The following is a 12,971-nucleotide window of genomic DNA, read 5'->3' on the forward strand; positions in this document are numbered from 1 at the left end:
AAATCCAATGCATTCTTCAGTTTCATATATGTGCAATTCCTACACATATGATGTTGATACACTACACAGTACATGCTCATCTCTTTCTGGTGCAAATGACGGCAACTCTGATTGTCCCTAAATCAAAGATGTTCCTAATATGGAGCATGCATCTTTGGGTCCTGATCCTATGTTCTGGTCTGACTGATGTGAATCTGACAAACCTGTTAAGGTCTATGGAGCTTTGCACAGTGTAAGGGTGAAGAAATTAAGTACAGAGTTTGTAAACTAATCTTGAAAGTTTGTTTGGTGTTTATTGTAAGGGAGTTATGATATAAATGCAAATTACTGTCATTAGAAACTTTTAAAGATTAATATACCCAAGAAAAAAAAGTTAGAAATGGCTTAGTCTACCCGGGGGTTAAATAGATAACCTTTATTAATTGGCCTTACACCATTCCTAGCTCTGATATTCAGACCTTGAAGGCAGATTATATTAGAATAACATGTTACTCAGATGAGGTGGGAGACCATTGCACGCTTAAGGGTTGGGGTTTTTTTGAGGCAAGACTGATGTTGACTGTTGCAAAACAGAATAGGCACAAGTACGACTTCAAAAAGAAGTACTTATTTCCCATACATTTAGCTCATTAACTGAAAAGATCTTTGTGAAAAACATACATAAGCAGTTTTCACATATCATTGTGCTATGAATGTAAATTGCAAATTCAAACCATTCTGGCAGCCTGCTGATTTTCTTTGAGATTTCTCCATGACTGTTTAATGTTAATCCATCTGGGTACAGGAAAAAAAAGTCAATAAAGCTGGTGCAGAGAGGTAGAAATTACACCTTCCTGTGTTAGCAACAACTTACCCCCTAAGAAGAACCTATTTTCAGCAGTTTTTTCTAGGAATTTTGACAAGGATGGAGGCACTCAATTACAATCACCAGAGGACATCTGCTAGTTAGTTTTGCAGCAGACAGATGCAGAATTTCTGCATGCTTCAGGTGTCTTCGATTGCCCTTTTATGCTTCTTACCCATTTCATAAGTAGAATTGCAGCTGTTGAATACAATCACAATCTGGCTGCTGGCCTGGGGTGTAGGAGCAGAGAATGAAGAACTCCACCTGGCTTTCTGCTAGCACGTGCTGGTGTCATCTACAGGAAAATCTATTACATACTCAGCATGGGGAGCTCACAGAGAAATTCTGAACTAAATAGAATTTGGTATGATGGATGCTTTACAGGACAAACTGAGTTGTCCAATTGTTTTCCAGTAAAAATTATTCTAAAAATAATTCACATCAGAGAAAAGAATGGAAGCATCTGATGATGCTCTGTGGCTGTAAACTGGGTTTTCTCCAAAGCCAGAGCTCACCCTTTCTTGCCTGCTCCTTTACCAAGGAGCTCAGGTCAGCCGCAAGACATTTTGCACCAAAATTGGCAAATTGCAATGTTAACCAGATAACTGGTCCTTGATCTTTGGTGGGACAATAGCTGCAGTCACTGGGGAAGTCCTGGGATTTTCAGAAGAGAAAATTGATTTGGATTTTGATGTGAACGGTTGCAAAACAGAAGAGGAACAAGTACGTCTTCAAAAGTTTGTTTCCCATACCTTTAGCTCATTAACTGCGAAGGATTCTGTGAAGAACTCAAGTAAGCAGTTTTCACAAATCTTTGTGCTGTGGTTGGGATTTTCAGAAGACTGTAAGACACAGCCAGTGTCTCTATATGGTAGGAAGATATGAGTGCTGACTTTGGGAAAAATCTCATCCTCTCTCTAAGTAGCTTCCCATTTTACAGGGGTTTCAGAACATGCACATGTATAGCTGTCCTCTTCTTGTTCTTCTCACACAGGGATGGGATGTCACTGAAGTACAGCAACAGGACTTGAAATTCTTATTTCTCGTCTCTTTCTGAATACAATCATCTGTTCTTACTAAGCAAGGGGCTGCTCCCACTCTAGCAAAAAAACCCACTTTGATATGGATCAACAGCCATTTTTTGAACAGAATGTTCTATAAACATCTTCTGTATGAAAATCTTCCTTTTAATTCCATTATAGAAGATATTGGGGCTTTTTTTTGTTTTGATCTGGTTGGGGTTTTTTGTTTGTTTGTTTGTTTCTCAAATGCTAGTTGCTTTGATCTTTAAACAAATTTTGGAATCTTTGAAATACTGATATTTCTGTGTTCCCATTTTACGCCCTTCATGGAAACATCACAACAGTGTCAATTTCTACTTGCTGTCTAGTCACTGAGCCTATGAAGTTAATTATTCTCTAAGCAAAAACACCTTGCATTCAGTTTAGATCCTCTAAACTAAAACTGCAGTTTAAGGTTACAAGGGTCACAATGACTAATGGAGGACTCCAGCCTTTGGATTTATGAGTTACTTTGTGGAGAGAAAAAGACTTTCTAGGTTTTCAGCTTAAAAACTGAAAAGGCTTAGAAGATACTCCAAGGACTGCAATAAGTTAATCACATCCTCAAAAAGGTGGTTAATGTAATAAAATTTGAGAGGAGCTGCTAGGAGGCTCAGCTTCATTGCAGGGAGGGAGGAAGAGAGAAGGAAGGAATAAGCTCAAAATGAAGGCTGTTGGTTCTTACTAAACGTAGTACACACACACACACACACACACACCCTTTTCGTTATGTATTTATTTAACATTAAATGTCTTCAGGTAATAGTATATTAAAATACTTTGTAGAAAAATAACACGCATACATGCAGTGACCCCCCCTTTTCCTCTCCCAAACATAATACTGCAGGAACAGAGACTCATTACCTGTTGTGGTGGGTTAGCCTTGGCTAAGGGCCAAACGCCCACCCAGCTGCTCACTAACCTTCCTCCAGCCCTCTTTCCCTGCCCAGCTTCACTCCCAACTCCTCCCTTCCCCCTGAGCTGGTAGGGACTGCATGGTTGCAGTCAGTCTGTAACAGTTTGTCTCTGCCCCTCCTTCTTCCTTATGCTTTTCCCTCCTCAAGTGTGGGTCTTTCCCACGGATTGCAGTCCTTCAGGAGCAACCTGCTCTGCTGTTGGCTCTCCATGGGCTGCAGGAGAATACCTGCTCTGGTGCCTGGAGCAACCTCTTCCCCTGCTTATTCCCTGACCTTGGTGCTTACACTGCTGTTTTTCTCACTTTTTGTTCCCTCCTCCTCTGCGTGTGTGGTGTTTTCTGCCTTTTCTTAAATATGTTTTCCCGGAGGTGCCACCAGCATGGCTGACAGGCTCAGCTTTGGCCAGTGGTGGGTCCATTGGAGCTGTCTGGACCTGCCATTTACACCCAACACAGCTGGGTTTGGGGTTGGTCATATACAAGGAGAGAAGAGACCTCCAGGTTTGACCACTGAGATGGGTGTGCTTTTTTGGGAGACTGCCGTCCCTCTGAGGCACACCCTTAGCACCGAGGGCATTTGTCTCTAGGAAGTCATCTGTAACTCCTGTTCCTGCTGCTTGGGGCTCCCCACTGTGGCCAGCCAGCTGCCCTGTCCATGGCAGCCTTTTTCTGGGGCAAACCTGCTGCTCTCACCCGCCTGAGCTCAGCTGGGGGTCTGATCTCAGTTAGTAAGGAGGCCTAGAAACAAATGCTTTCCCTCTTCTATAAACTCTTTCAGGGCACCATGTTGCTTAACTGTTAATGTGGTGTCAAGAGGTCTGCTGCTTTACACAGCCTTGACATACTCTTCCAAGTGGGATTTTTCCAAAATACCTGCCAGGGTACCATGGGGGCTGGGGACTGCTGGAAACGGGACCGCCAGGGGCGGCAGGGCAGGACCTGGCAGCCAGGACTATCCCATCACCCCACCAGGGAGCAGGGCAGCTGGGGGGCAGCCCTAGCCCCAGGCAGCAGGAACCTCCCTGGGGATGGGGATAGGCAAGGCTGGGACAGGACGGCTGCCTGTGGGTGGGGGGCAGGATCAGGTCCAGAGCAGTCACTCAGATGGGAGTCCAACGCCAAAGCCTTAGAGGAAAGGAGCTCCCAGGAGCCGGGGTCAGCCCATAACATTTACACAGCCCTACTCACTTTGGTGAGCAAGAGACAAAAATAATGAGAGAAGAACTTCAAAGGAAAAAGAAACAGAAACAAAACCAGGTGGAACTGAAGCATTAAAAAGTTAAATATTCTATTTGTTTATTTTTCTGTCTATATGTGAATGAGTTGAATACAAATTTAGCAAGAGAGCTTTCTTAACACATCAAGGAAAGATTCTTTCTCTTGATAGAGCCTGACTGCAGATTTTAAAGAAATTTTTCACAACAATATGATTGTGTGATCTCCTGAAAAGGGGCTTTTCTTTTCCTATCACAAAGTTGCCTGAGAAATATTTTCCTCTTTAAATACAATTAAGAATTCTATTCATAAAATGAATCCCTTTAAAATTAAAATACCTACTCCTTATAACTCTTCGCAATATGAGGAAGATGGTGATTCCCACTGAGCATGGATTGCAGGTTAACATGGGTAACCAGATTGGTTGGCCTTGATTTCTCTCCTTTACAGATGGGTGGAAAGGGGCAGTGATGGTGCTTTGAACCATTCAGGCTCACTGAGCCAGAAGAGAGGAGACAATAGGAAGAAAGAGAAGTCACAAGAGTGTGTTTTAGACATTTGACCTTGAGAGATACAGTATGAACTCTTCCCCTCAGATGTGGTTCCTTCCCTGAGCTGTTTCCAGGGTAAGATAGCAGTAAAGCACCTTTCTGGTAAATGTAGATATAAAAGTGCAATATAGTATTTAATCAGTAGTAAATTAGTTTTTAATACAGTGCTTTTGTGCAGCTTTGCCTTTGGATACTGTAATATTATCACTAAGCAATTCCCTAAAAATGGTGAAAGGGCTGAGGGGTGGCAAGTGCATTCTGTATTAATGGTTCCATTCTACCTGAACATGGTACCTTAAATAATTAATTCACAATTCACTGTAAGCCTAAAAGCTCTTTTTTTGCAAGTGCCACCAGGCATGTGTTAGAAATAGCACACTCCTCTCCTGGAAAGCTTTGGGTACTCTCAGTCAGGTTCTGGAAAATGGAAAATTACCGTTAGATAACTTGGAAGAATTGTTAGGAACGTAAATGATGCTAATCGTGCTATCTCTGTTGGTATATTTTTACCTGGAATGAATTTCTGTGTAGTCTGTCTGTGGCCTTAAGTTACTCAGGAGTGACTGATTTATTACCATTCACATGTGACATCTGTCAAAGGCCAATTTTGCAGTAGAAGATTTGTTATTCTTTGTAGTTTATTCTTCTTATATCCTCAGAGTGGTTTTACTCAAGATACAGCTAGTTAAGCTGATTAAAACTGTTATGTTCAAAGTTGCTCAGACCAAATATTTAACCATTAAGTACCCAAAATGATCATGGGTGGATTTTCCAAGTTTCTTGTGGGGGTAAAAAGGGACCCAAAATATACTGTGCTTAGGAGCCATGAAGAGAATTATATCCAGATCCCCCTCAGAGAGGGGAGGGATTTTACATGGCCTTCTTGATCTTGTCTTGCCACACAGCAAGTGGGTGATAATCAGGATTTCCTGAAGGTTGATTTTTTTCTTCCTTGCTGCTCTCTCAGTGTATAACCACAGAAGCAGAGATCACCTGAGTGTAGTGTGCTTGAAATGAATAGTAATGCCCATGTATAGTTTATTTCCAAATGCTCATGCTGTCAATTATATACTATTTTCATCAAGATATACATTTCTCTTTCACGGGGGAATCCATGATAACACTGGGCTTTTGGGTTCTCTTTTTTTTTTTCCTTTTTGTCCTTTTTTTTTTTTTTTAACTGAGACCCTTAATTAGTTTCCCTGGTTGAAAGTACCATCTTTGCTAATACATTACATAAGTGTAAACTGTTCCTGATACATAATTGCATTAGAAATTGTTTGTGTTTAAAATGTGACAAGTTGCAAGTGCATAGAACACTTTTGGCTCTGTACAAGAACAACAGTCTGAGCTTTTTCAGTTTTTAAGCAACATAAAATGAAAGAACAACAACATTAAAAAATTACAACTTTAAAACGCCTTTTTAAATGTTAAGCCAAATTTATCCAAGTGTTATGTAACACTGAAACAAGTCTCTGTAGTCTCAGACAAACAAAATTGAAAGCAAGTTTTACTGCTGGTATTGTTAAACCAGGAGCTTTTGTGCTGCCTGTGTCCAGTGCTTATATTTCCTCTTTCTCCACCCATAAATCGCCTTGGTCCAGTATCTGTTGTGTTCCTGCTCAGTGCTGTTCTGACCTGCTTGGATGTGACTGCTGCCAGGGTAAACAAACGGTTCCTGAGTGTCTTTCAGTAAATGGAGTTAGCAACACCTCAGAGTGACCTGTGTGTCATGCATTGCTGTGGATGCTACATGGCATTTAATAACTGCTGCATCTGTGGAGGCAACAGATCTAAAATGGAGGAAAATATTTTATTTTTTTCCATGGTATAGTGTATTGCTAAGTTGTGGAAGTCATTTGCCTGAGGGTGTGTGGACTACAAAGCAGGGTCCTTCATAAAAGAGGATAGATAAATTCCTGGAGAATAGGTCTACAGGTGACTCTTAAATGCAGTGAAAAAGATTTTGTGTCTAGCAAATTCTCTTTGTCAGACGCTGGGAGTATAGCAAAGCAAGAGATTAGCTTTAGTCTTTCTCTGGTTCAGAAACTCCTTCCCTTTACTCACTGCAAACTGTTACTGGTGGTAGGTAATGGGGCAGGCAGTCTCATTTAGGCAATTTGTGTTCACCTGGGACTATGGGCTGGGCTCCATGAGTGAGCAGTATCAATAATAATCTAAAATACTCTTTTCCTGTTTTAAACTAAATCTGAATTTAATTTTAATTTAAATCTAAAATATTGCTTTAGCTTCATATTTACTTTGGCTGTTGTTTGTTAGGCTGGTGAAAGGTATGTCAGTTCTTCATTTCAGACAAGTATTTCAGACTTAGCCCTGAAATTAGTAGTAGTAAGCAGCACAAGTTGTTTTGAGCCAGGAACAGCTCCAAGGTATATTCAGCTGATCAAACTAGTCAAATTCGTTGTTTTATCAACTGCTCTCATGCTCTTTCCGAACTTGGACTAATTTTAGAGCTTAGAGATGAATTAGCAATTCACAGTGCATGCTTACCAGATGCTGTTGACACATGTGAATAAAACAGCAATGCAGTCAGGCTGAAAACAATTCTTAAAGATCACCTTGTCCCTTCAGTACTAAAGACTAAGCTAAACAGGAGAAGTAATATATTAATTCACTCCATGCCATTATTAAATTAGCCAAGCTGAGGGTATAGACATAATACTGTAGAAGAGTTTTATTGGTATGAGTCACAGTCCCCATAATTTAGCAAACAAATTGTGTATTTCTGTCAGGTGATTCCATCTGGCTGCTTGTAGTGAAAGTTTCCTAATGCTGGACTTGGTTATTTACCAATTATACAGCTTATTTCCATGCATTTTGTGAGTCCATCAGATGAGTGTTCTGCAGAAGATGAAGACATATTTTTCATGGAAAATTATGTACGCATTTTTGCAAGCCAGTAAATCTGCTTTAAAATAAGCTACTGTCCCAGCCACTCCATACTGTATTTTTCATGCCTGCTCAGTGTAAGACAGGGAATGACGCAGAGGTCAAGAACAGATAGCACAAAGGGTCCATCCCGTATAGGTAAAGCTCAGATCTGAATACAGTCATGTTCATTCTTTTTTATTTGTTTTTATCCTGCCAGAGATACACTGTGGGTTTTTTTTTAAGCCATACACAGAAACAACTTAAACAAAAGGGGGGTTAGAGTGCCAGCTACTCAATTTTCTGATTCTTGAACTATCTCATCATGTGTCTTATCATTAGGACACTCCCCTCAGGAGAAAAGGAATCTGAAACAAAGGTGGGAACCCCATTGGGATGAAGAGATGAGTGAGATTTTTTTTCCTAGAACCTATAGAAAAGCTATTAAAAAGATAGCTGCTATGCCTAGCATTTTTTTGAATCAAAGTTCCCATGCTTGTTTATTGTGCAGGATCCATTGCTACCTGTCTTTTATGTATATAACAGCGATTGGCACTGAAAACTGAACAGTGATGTAGCAGATCCGTATAGTATGAAATACGTTACTTGTGTTTTGTGCTCTTATTTTGCTGCTAAAATGGCCACAGGGACTGTTGTCATAAATAGAGGAGACAGGGATAGAATCCAGTCAGCCAGCAAGAGGTTTGTTAAATAGCAAAACTGGAATAAACGACTGTAAAATCTCACTAGAAAATTTGTTCTCAGATACTATCTGAGATTTCAACTACTGTTATCTTTTTCACTGTTATTTTGATTCATCTTTCATCATTGTTATCTGATCCTCTTTCTATCCTGCAAAACTTTTCCCCTTCTATGTATTTTTATAGTGGATGATTTCCCCCAGCATTAGATCATGCCTGTTCCTAAAATATTTGCCTGAAAGCTTTTGCTTCTCCATTGGGAGGAGACATCAAAGAGTTATCATCTAATTGATTTTGTGTTTTGTCATCTTCTTCCGTGAAAAATGAGGTCATCACAACACAGGATAAGAAAAAAACATTTAAAATAAATTAAGGCATAGCCTATAGCTTCACCAAGACCTATTCATATCCACTATAAACATTTTATTAGGGTTTTTTCTTAAAAGATGTTTACATAATAGGAATGTTAGGATTTGGGTTTTAGTTTTGGTTTGTTTTTTTTTTACCTAAAGTGTCAAGAGATTTGAACATTGAAATACAGTGACACAGATGATGAGAATACAGAGATTGAATAAATTGTCCAACCGAAATGGGAAGCTTTGAAACTCCCTAAAGTTTTATGATTAGGCAGACTCCATTCTTTCTGAGTTAAGGCTGAAAAACTAACAATTTAACTGCAAGCATATGGATTTCCTGTGCTGCCATTTCAAATGATGCTTATCTCAAACAAATTAGTCAATCTCTGAAAACTGAGATGAGCAGATCTTCAGCTATCTTAATTCTTTTGTTGAATGTGGATCTATACAATTTTATATTGCTATGTGAATAAAAGTGAGGTCAGAGTTCTGATAATTTTATAAATTTGTCAATTACAATTCCCAGTGAAATCAACTGGATTTCCACATAAAAAAGTGAAGAGAAAGTAGATGGATACATGTCAGCAACATGTTCCAAATCCATAATCTTATAATGATTTTTTTTTGTTGGTTATCAAAATGTGTTTAAGTTTGCAGCAAAACTACTGAGAACAGAAAAAGGACCATGCAGTGAAAAGAGGGAAAAAATGCCTGCCTGCAATCAATAATGATACTTCAGTTGCAAGACAGTACTGTTAAAGTAGCATTTCTAGTGGAAGAATCACCATGAGTTTTAGGATCTTGTGATATTGTTTCTTTGATAGTTGTTCTAGAAGGAAATTGTGAAATCTTCTATAAGTTTTTGTAATAAAAACCAAGCCCTTTTATCTTCAGTTAGAGGGCCTACTTCATGTTTCCAGTGAGGCCCCTTCCCTGGAAGTGTTCAAGGCCAGGTTGGATGAGGCTTTGAGCAACCTGATTTAGTGGAAGGTGTCCCTGCCCATGGCAGGGGAATGGGAACAGATGATCTTTAAGGTCCCTTCCAACCCAAACCATTCTATGATTCTATGAAGAAAAAAAATTTGGCTAATTATCGCATTACCTGAAGTTTCACTCATCTACTTGCAAATTGTAATAGATTGGTTGGCAAACTAAAAGCCCAATGAATATTTCCAACTCTGAATCTTTACTTGATTTGTTTACATTGTGCAGATCAAAAATGCCAACCTTCATAAATGTAAGACAGCCAGTTCCTGAGTTTGAGTGGATGTTAAATGCTGAGGCCAGCACAATTCCCTGTCACCTCTTTCTCAGTAGCCAACTAGTTCAGTAATATTTTCAAGATGAGTTAATTATCCTGCTACTTAGCACAGAATTCATAACCCCAAACTACCCAGTCTCTGATATCACTGCTGCTGTGCAGCCAGGATCATAGCATACACTAAAATTCATTCCAGTCTCTCAAATATTTCTTGTGCATCTTCCCATTCAGGTAACTCATTTTATCCAGATTTCAGAGTACAAAACATAGATCTGAGTTTTGCACTGGACCTCATGATATTTGTAACATTGAAATTTTTTAAATAGATTTATAGAGTCTGTCTGCTCCTATAGGTCTGTAGAACCTTACGCTACAGTGCAAAATGAATATAAATGGAATGGATGTAATTTGCTACTGTTTTGTGTTTGCTTTTAAGTAACAGTTACTGATTTCTTCTAGAACATGGCAATAGACAACCAATTGTGGTGAGAAGTTGTTTGCATTAATTCATGCAGTAAAATTCACTTTTTAGTGAATTCAGGCTGCCTTTATTGTTTATCATTTGGTAGTTGACAGCCCGTCATGAGCTGGAATCAGCTCACAAGATGTTTCTATTTGACTTGTCACCTTCTACAGGTGAAAGAAAGCAAACAGTTATTCCATTGCTCAGACTAGCAAAAGCTAAAGGATTTATTTCTCACCATAAAGAGGTTGGAGAGGGGTAGCAGCACTGCTGGAAGCTGGGAAGAAGAAGGGTCCCTGCACCCTTGCTGCCTTACATTGGCTGCACCATGAACCCAGTGCTCTGGGTGAGACAGTCAGCCCTTTTTATCCTACCTGCTTCCTTCCTCAACCCATCAAACTTCATCTTTGCAACAGAAGTGCACCTCAAAGTGGCAGGATAGGGAGGTCAGCGGGAAGGGTATATGGCTGCTTTCATGGGAATCATCCAATGCTGCCACCAGAGGAAACATAACAGAGCTTTCTGGGAAAGCCACTGTTCCTTGGCTATGGGAAGAGCAAGGATGGGCCTGAGTTTAGCATCTCCACAAAGAGGAAAAAAGGCCTGGCAAAGCAGGACCTCATTTCCACACAGCTGAAGGGAAGCCTTGGCTGCCCTTGCATGCTAAGCATCTGTGTGTAGGATCTGCAAATGAATCAGACATCTACTGTTGTCAGTGAGATCTAGGTGACAACAGTTAATGATGTCTGGAGAAAGACTTGCCTCACTGTACAGCTTTGTCATGCTTGACCATCTTGTGGTCATGCTTGACCAACTTGATAAGTTTCTACGATTAAATGACTGTCCTGGTAGACAAGGGGAGAGCAGTGGATATTGTCTACCTGGACTTCAGTAAGTCCTTTAACACTGTCTCCCATAAGATTCTTATAGAAAAGCTGTTGATGTACAGGCTGCATGAGCAGACAGTGAGGTGGATTGAAAACTGGCTGAACAGCTGGTCTTGGGTGGTGGTGATCACTGCACAAAGTCTAGTTGGAGGCCAGTAACTAGTGGTGTACCCCAGTGGTTGGTCAGTACTGGGTCTAATCCTGTTTAACATCTTCATTAATGATCTGGATGATGGCACAGAATGTACCCTCAGCAAGTCTGCTGATGGCATAAAACTGGGAGAAGTAGCTGATACACCAGAGGATCATGCTGTCATCCAGAGGGACCTCAACAGGCTGCAGAAATTGGTCTGAAAGGATCCTTATGAAGTTCTACAAGGGGAAGTGCAACATCCTGCACCTGGGAAGGAACAACCCCAGGCACCAGTATACGCTGGGGCCCACCCAGCTGGAAAATAGCCAGACAGAAAAGGACCAAGGTGGACACCAAGTTGAACAGGAGCCAGCAGAGTGCCCTTGTGGCAAAGGCGGCTAATGGTATCCTGGTCTGCCTTAGGCGGGATGTTGCCAGCAGGTCTGAGGGAGGTGATCCTTCCCCTCTACTCAGCACTAGTGAGGTCACACCTGGACTACGGTGTTCAGTTCTGAGCTCCTCAGTAGAAGAGACATACAGACATACAAAATCCAACAAAGGGCCACAAAGATGATGAAAGGACTGGAGTATTTCTCCTGCAAGGAAGGGCTGATCGAGCTGGGACTGTTTAGCCTGGAGAAGAACAGGCTCAGGGGGATCTTGTCAATGTATATAATGTACATAATGGAGCCAGGTTGCTCACAGTGGTGCCCAGTGACAGGACAAGATGCAACGGGCACAAAGTGAAACACAGGAGGTTCCTTATGGACATAAGGTAACATTTTTTACTGTGAGGGTGACCGAGCACTGGCATAGGTTGCTCAGGGAGATGCTGGAGTCTCCAACCTTGGACATATTAAAAAGCCATCTGGACATGGTCCTGGGCAACTGGCTCTAGGTGGCCCTGCTTGAGCAGAACAGTTGGACCAGCCTTCTTCCAGAGGTCCCTTCCAACCTCAGTCATTCACTGATTCTATGAAAGCAGAAATGTTAGTTGACAGTCTAGTTTCTAAACTCTGTTCTCTGTTTTGACATATCTCAATTGTCTATAATAGGAGCTTAGACACCTACATGTAGATGCCTAAATATAGGTATATTATTGAACTGTATGAAACCCAGATTGTCTTGCTTTAGCATAAAGAGTAGCACGAGTATCTAATTTATTTGTTAAAGGATGTTACTTGAGCCAGTTAACTTTTCTCTAGCTCTTACATAATTTTGGAGTAGAAATTTATGTTCACATTTATAATCTCCATGTAATCTCAGGAAATTATTCCCGAGAAGGACTTCCTAACTGTTTGATACTTCTCTATCTGTAAAACATACGGCTCCTTCTCTAAGATCTGTAGTCATGGTAATCAGTTCTAGCCAGTTCCTGTGCCCACTGCTCAGGCCTATGTAAGACAAGGTTATGCTATTTTTTAGACTGTGCATTACTTCAAATATTGCCCTTATTTTATTTTTGTGTTGTTTATTTAATTCTCTACCTTCCTGCTAAAAATTTATTTCAAAATCTTCGCTTTCATTTAAAAAAGTTTCTAATCTAGATTATGCAGAAATAAGTTAAAAATAAAATCCTTAAAGATTGAATACTGAGGAATGAATAACAAAAATAAAAAATAATTCTTAGAAGTACAGTATTTTTAAAACATTTTCATGACATGACTTTCCCTGGAGTCTGACTGATGCCTCTG

At 40.3% G+C, this 12,971-nt stretch overlaps 1 long non-coding RNA gene across 1 annotated transcript in view; it reads left to right on the forward strand.

The window, feature by feature from the left end:
* The window catches only part of LOC143172554 (uncharacterized), a 198,801-nt gene that overhangs the window by 54,361 nt on the left and 131,469 nt on the right, over positions 1-12,971 (forward strand). The gene's annotated exons all lie outside the window — the stretch shown is intronic.

This window comes from Aptenodytes patagonicus, chromosome Z (genome assembly GCF_965638725.1).
Source record: "Aptenodytes patagonicus chromosome Z, bAptPat1.pri.cur, whole genome shotgun sequence".
Taxonomy (NCBI): Eukaryota; Metazoa; Chordata; class Aves; order Sphenisciformes; family Spheniscidae; genus Aptenodytes; species Aptenodytes patagonicus.